Raw genomic sequence first — 7471 nt, forward strand, 5'->3', positions numbered from 1 at the left:
TCGACAAAAAACTTATTAAAATAAAATTTAATTATAAAATAAATTTTTATAATTACTTTATTACTTTTGTTCCGTATTATAAACATATATAATAATCCTTCGATCAATTGTATATCTTGCTAATTTTTGCCCCAATGACTTTATAGTGGCATATCTTTCACAATATCACTCAACATTATTGATCACCAAAGCATATACTTCTACAATTGATCATATAATGTGTGGATTATAAATTGTTTATGGTCCTCAACTCTTATAGAATCCACATTTTAAAATAAAATAAAAAAAAATAATAAAATAAAGAAAATGGCTTTAAGTCACCGTAAGAGAAGAGAGAGTTTGGAATTTCTCATTTTTAAAGGAAAAAAAAGCAACAAAGGAAAAGAGGAGAGGTTCGGCGTCAACAAGAGAAGAAAAGGAAAAAAAGAGCAGTTCAATGTTGCACACATTAAATTGATGAACTTGCTCTATTTTTTATGAAATTTTAATATGTTATTTCTGGTGTAGAGATGAATATTAAGATACCCATTTTGTGGACGATTTATGTTGTTTCTATTAGTTTTAATGATGTGTTTTGTTGATTGTTAAGATGTCCTAGTACTATTAGAAAGACTGATTGTGTACCTATTATTTTGATAGTGAAAGATTTTATTGGATTGGATCCCGTGGATTTTTGTCCCTCTTTTTAGAAGTTTTCTCATGATAAAAATTGTAAGAAAAAGTATATGGAACCAACTCCAAATCAGCCAAGAATGGAACAACTTAATTAATTATAAATATAATAATTAGTTTTATTTATTTATGATTTAAAATATTGGTTATTAAATGTTTCACCACATTCAAATTAGGAAGAGATACGTTCAGTATCATTGCAACGTGAATCACAGAAACTGATTCAATTAGCTTCCGTCTCTTCACCCTCTTTTCCTCTCCAAATGCCAAAAACATGATAAATCAAAAAATATATTCAGAACCATCCAATTTACAAAGAAAAGAAACATCCTAATGCCTAGTATAAACACCATCCACGTAAAGATTTTGGATTCACCTAAAGGCATTTGGCTGATTTTTGTCTGGTACCCTTTTGGTTCCCTATCATTGTTGAAATTGTAATGTTTGATTATTTAATTTTTGCTACTATATTTATTGCTTAGAGTATCATTGAAGTTGCCTATTTAATTGCACATGTTGTGGAAAAATTATTTTAGTACTTCCATTGCTAGGCATATTCTTATTTGAACCTCGATTTTTTTCCCAACAAAGTGATATCTAGAGTTTTGGTTGTTTATTTCTGTGTTGATTAAATGGAGAAAAATATTCCATGGCTAAATATGGTCAAATTGAATTCCAGAAATTACTTGACTTGGAAGACCCCAATGAAAGATATGTCGTACAGCAAGGACTTGTATGATCATGTGGAGGGGAATAAATCTAAAGATATCAAATCCGATGTTAAATGGAAGAAGTTGATTCAGAAGATAGTTGTTTTGATTAGGCAATGCCTTGATCTTAACGTGTATCTACATATTGACTCCGAAACTAATGTCCAGAAGATGTGGAAGAAATTGAAGGAGTTATATGAGAGGAAGAATGTACAAAACAAAGCATTCTTAATTCAGAAGCTAGTCAATAAAAAATACATTGAAGGTAAATCAATACCAGAACACTTAGCATAATTCGGGAGACTGTGAACTAACTGACAAATAATGACATCACTTTAAATGATGAATTACAAGCGTTGTTATTGTTGAGTTCTTTGCCTGATAGTTGAAAAGTTCTGGTTGTGACATTAACTAATTCAACTCCAAAAGAAAAGTTGACATTAGCAATGGTTAAAGAAAGCATGTTGAATGAAGAAGTCAAAAGAAAAGAGCAAGGTTTGATTAATACCTCCTCTTATTTAGAAGTACTTGTTTCAGAATCATGGGAGAGAAGTCAAAGCGAAAAATCTCACGGTTCTGACAGGTTAAAGAGTTGAAGCAAATCAAGAGAAAAGTACAAGTCAAGAAAAGAGTTCATTTGTCACCACTGTGGCAAGCCGGAGCATATCAAGAGGTATTGTAAGTTCTTGAAAAGAGAACAATCAAGAAAAAGAAACAAAGACAAAGATAAAGATAGTGATAAAGAGACTGCTGCGATTGTTTATGAAGATGTTCGTATCACCTATGGTGAAAATTATGTTAATCTTGTCTGTGATGATTTTATTTGAATTATGGACTTTGATGTCTCATGTCATGTCACTCCGAGACGTGAATTTTTCACTTCCTATACTGTTAAAAATTTTGACAAGATCAAATTAAGAGATAAAGGAGTGTTTCATATCATTGGTATGGGTGATGTGTGGCTTGAAACCAACATGGGATGCAAGTTGCAATTAAAGAATGTTAGGTATGCGCTAGATATGTGGTTTAATATGATTTCAGTGAAGGCATTGGATCAAGAGGAATATTGCACTTTTTTTGGTTGTGAAAAGTACAAGATTATCAAACTGGCTCTCATTGTTACTAAAGAAGACAATAGCCTCACTACACTATATCGATTGCAAGCAAAGTTGTGCAAAGAAGAGGTGAATATAGCTGATAATTTCTCCTCTAATTTGTGACATATGTGTCTTGGTCACTTGCACTTTTTTTGGTAGTGAAAATAATAAGATTATCAAACTGGTTCTCATTGTTGTTAAAGAAGACAATAGCCTCACTACTCTATACGATTGCAAGCAAAGTTGTGCAAAAAAGAGGTGAATATAGCTGATGATTCCTCATCTGATTTGTGGCATATGTGTCTTGGTCACTTGAATAAGAAAAGACTAAACATCTTAGCCAAGAAGCACTCACTTCCAGTGAAAAGTACAACTTTAAATACTTGTACTTATTATTTTTTTTGGAAAGCATGCTAGAGTATCATTTCATAGTTCGGACCTCATAGAAAATCACATGTTCTAGATTTTGTTCACACTAATGTTTGTACTATGAATGCTAAAACACTAGGCAATGCATTATACTTTATTATTTTTATTGATAATTATTCTCAAAAAGTGTAAACTTTTGTTTTGAAATCTAAAGACTAGGTGTTCGATATCTTCAAACACTTTCATGTAAGTGTTGAAAAAGAAACAGAAAAAAATTGAAATATTTTTTAGCAGATAATGGTAGTGAATACAGGAGTCTGTTTGAAGAGTATTGTAGAGGATATGGGATCAAGCTTGAGAATACGGTTCCTAAGACTCCTCAACATAAAGGAGTTGCATAGAGAATGAATCGCACTATCAATGAAAGAGTCAAGTGTATGCTCTCTCATGCAAAGTTGCCTAAATCTTTTTTAGTTGAAGCGATGAGTACGGCGATAGATTTGATCAACCTTTCTCCTTCAGCTCCAGTAAATGATGATGTTCCAGAGAAAGTTTAGAGAATGAAAGATGTCTATTATAGTCACTTGTGAGCATTTGGTTGTAGGGCCTTTGTTCACATTCCAAGAGATAAAAGGTCCAAACTTGATGGAAAGTCAAAGTAGTGTATCTTCATGGATTATAGTCACGAAGACTTTGGTTACGGATTATGGAATACGGTAAGTAAAAAAAAATTAGAAGTCGAGATGTAATATTTCTTGAAGACCAAAATATTAAAGATTTTGAAAAGACAAATAAACTAACAATATCTATTAGATGTTCTGCTGATGATGAACCTGATCTTTTTATTAGACCTCCTATTGAAGGGGAAGATGTACAAGTTGATAATAATGGTGATGGTTTGCATGATGAACTTACACCTCAACCTGAGGTGTCAGATGTTGAAATTCTACTTGAACCACCAGTTGAGCATGAATTGAGAAGATCTACTATAGAGCATCATCCTTCTTAGAGATACTCTCCCATGAGTATGTGATGAACACTGAGACTGAGGAGTCAAAGAGCTACCAGAAAGTTATGTCTGATTAGCATAATAAAGATTGGCTGAAGGCCGTGCAAGAAATGAAATCCTTGCATAAGAATAATACATTTAAATTGGTGATGCTGCCAAAAGATAAGAGAGCATTCAAGAACAAATGGGTGTTTAAATTGAAAGCAGATGAAATACTTCACGACCAAGGTACAAAGCTTGGTTGGTTGTAAAAGGCTTTGAACATAAGAAATGTATTCATTCTGAAGAGATTTTCTCTCCAGTTGTGAAGATGTCCTCGATTCGAGTTGTTCTTGGATTAGTAGTTAGCTTGAATTTAAAGGTTGAGCAGCTTTACGTGAAGACTGTGTTCCTTCATGGTGACATAGATAAAAAAATTTATATGGAACAATCAGAGGGTTTTGAGGTTAAAGGAAAAGAGCACCTTATATGCAAGTTGAAGAATAGCTTATATGGGCTGAAGCAAATGCCAATGCAGTAGTACACGAAGTTTGATTCCTTCATAGAAGATCATGTGTATAGTAAGATTTCTTCTGATCGTTGTGTGTATGTTATGAAATTCTCTGATGATGACTTTATAATTCTCTTGATTTATGTTGATAACATATTGATTGTTGGTCATGACACTAAGAAAATTGAAAGTCTTGAGAAAGACTTGAACAGATCCTTTGCTACAAAGGATTTGGATCTTACAAAGAAAATACTTGGCGTGAGTATCACTCGTGATAGAAAGAATGGAAAATTGTGGTTGTCGCAGCAGAAGTATATTGAGAAAATTTTAAAGAGGTTTAGCATGAGTAATTCCAAACCTGTTATTACTTCACTTATTAGTCATTTCAAGCTAAGTTCGTAGCAATGTCTTGCATGTGAGAAAGAAAAAGAAGAAATGAAGTTTAAATTAATGGGTCTCTCATCTTATAAACTCCTCACTCTTCCTTGTTTTCTTGATGTGGGACTAACTTTATGCACTCCTCACACTTGCAACATTAATAATCTCTCTCCTCAAGTGTGAGCCTCCACATCAAGCATCAACTCTATCTCTTTCTAGTTCATCCACCACACATTTGAGTATTCGTCCATCACACTGCGAGACACACCGCCCGGACCACGCATTCTTCACCTTGAATACTCCTTAAACCACCAGACCGACTAACTATCGGCTCTGATACCACTTGTTGGGCCACTGCGAGGAGCTCTCGACCATCGTGGAGACTTCGGGAAGGAACCAAATGAGAGAATATAAGATGAGAAGACACTACATCTAACTCAACCTTAAGGTATTAAGTTAATAGGTCTTCCTTATAAACTCCTCACTCCTCACACTTGCAATATTAACAATTTGTTGGTGAGTCCCCAACTCAAGTGGAACCTACATTTTAAAACAAAACAAAAAATAATAAAAAAAAGTGTCTTTAAGCCACACTAAGAGAAGAGAGAAAGTTTGGAATCTCTCTTTTTTTTAAAAAAAAGAAAAGCAACAGAAGAGAGAGAGAGGAGAAAGGTTCGGTGTCGAAAAAAGAAGAAAAGGGAAAAAAGACAGTCCAATGTTGCACATATTAAATTGGTAAACTTGTTCAATTTTTTTATAAAATTTTAGTATGTTATTTCTGATGTAGAGATGAACATTAGGATATAACATGCTAGTTGTATTATCATCTCTTTTGTCTGATTTAAAATACCCACTTTATAAAGGGTTTATGTTGTTTTTATCCATTTTGATGATGTATTTTGTTGATTCTTAAAATGTCTTAGTACTATTAGAAAAACTGATAGTGTACCCATTATTTTTATAATAAAAGATTGAGTAAAGTATCGTTTTTGTCCCCAACGTTGGGGTAAGTCCTATTTGTGTCCCTAACGTTTAAATCGTCCTATTTGTATCCTTAACGTTTATAAAAGCGATTCAATGTTATCCTACTATCAATTATACTAACAAATCAGATTATATTTTTCAATTATTCTCACTTGGATGTATTCATTCTCAATTAGGTCTCACTTGGATGTGTTCGATTTTAATATTATACCCACTATTTGTGTTAAGATTCAATTATATCCCTAGAAAAATGAATTATGTAAATGTTGTAGGAATTAGTTTCAACATTTGATGAGCTATATTTCGGAGTAGATCATCGATTCTATCCTAGACATTTGTATTCTAACTTTAAGAAGAGATTTTTAAAACTCAAACTAAAGCACTCATGATGTATAATTGACGACAGGATAACATTGAATCACTTTTACAAACGTTAGGAATACAAATAGAACGATTCAAACGTTAGGGACACAATAGGATTTACCCCAAATGTTAGGAACAAAAACGATACTTTACTCTAAAAGATTTTAGCAGAATAGGTTCTTTAAATTTTTATATAGATTGTGAAAATTTTATTTTGATATTTCTGCTGTTAGATAAATTCTTATCTAAATTTCGGTTGTTTTTCACAACATAAACTAAAAGTGGATTGTTATTTCTATTATTAAATTTGATATTGTTATTCTACTAAAGTGAACATTATAACTATTTTGTCTAGAAACGGGATTTGTTTAGATGAAAAATATTAACAATTTAATTTGTCAATCATACTTTTTTTTTAATTTAGTGATATCTATGATTCTTTAAAAAAATAATAGATTAATTTGTCATTCATTTGTTTTTGTTTTATTAAAGATTAATTTATCTAATATTCTTTTTTTTTTGAAGTAAAAAATGCTCAACACAAAAAAGGTGGAGCAGAAGTCTAGTAGCAAACAATTCAAAGTACACACCAAACCAGACAATTTAAAAAAGTAAAAGACCTTCTAGTCATCTTCGGCAGTGCCATCAACAACCAAGAGGTTAGCCACCAAGCCACTCATCGGATAGCATAAACGACCTATTTATAATTTCCGCCACACCTGAGGCTTGATTATTGAAGACTCGACCATTTCTTTCTAGCCAAATAGCCCAAAGGACAGCAAAGAAACCCACGAACCATCTTCTCCTCTCATTCTTTCTCTGTGAAGCATTCGTCCAACTCTCAAAGTGTTGCTTGAGTGTACCTGGCATAGTCCATATCCTTCCGAGGGCGAAAAGCCAAGCATAGTAAAATCACAATTTAATAATTAAAAAATTATTGAAGGGTAGGTATCTTAGAAAAAAATAATTTAATTATTAATTTTTTTAAAAGTATTTTGGTAAAAATATAATTTAATTAATAAAAAAATAATTTATTAAAAGATATTTTAGTAAGCAAAATTTAATGATAAAAAATAAAATTTTTATTAAAGGGTATTTTTGTAAAAAATAATTTATTTTTTTCTTAAAAAAATTGATAAAGTTAATATTAGTTAACACAAAAATTTAAAATAGATTAAAAAAAAGTTTTTAAAAAATTATAAGAAAGAAAAATGCATATTTTACAAATAAAAGAAAAAAGAGTATTATTTTAATATTTCTCAAAAGAAGTAAAATTTTCCAAAAAAAAAAATTACACCGCTATTTATTTTAATCTTTTGTTTTATTTTGTTATTTTGTTAGAGAAGTTATCAACTTAGCTTTAATTAGATTATAAATTGATAAGATTATTAAGATACAT

The sequence above is a fragment of the Arachis ipaensis genome, chromosome B01, assembly GCF_000816755.2.
Source record: "Arachis ipaensis cultivar K30076 chromosome B01, Araip1.1, whole genome shotgun sequence".
Taxonomy (NCBI): Eukaryota; Viridiplantae; Streptophyta; class Magnoliopsida; order Fabales; family Fabaceae; genus Arachis; species Arachis ipaensis.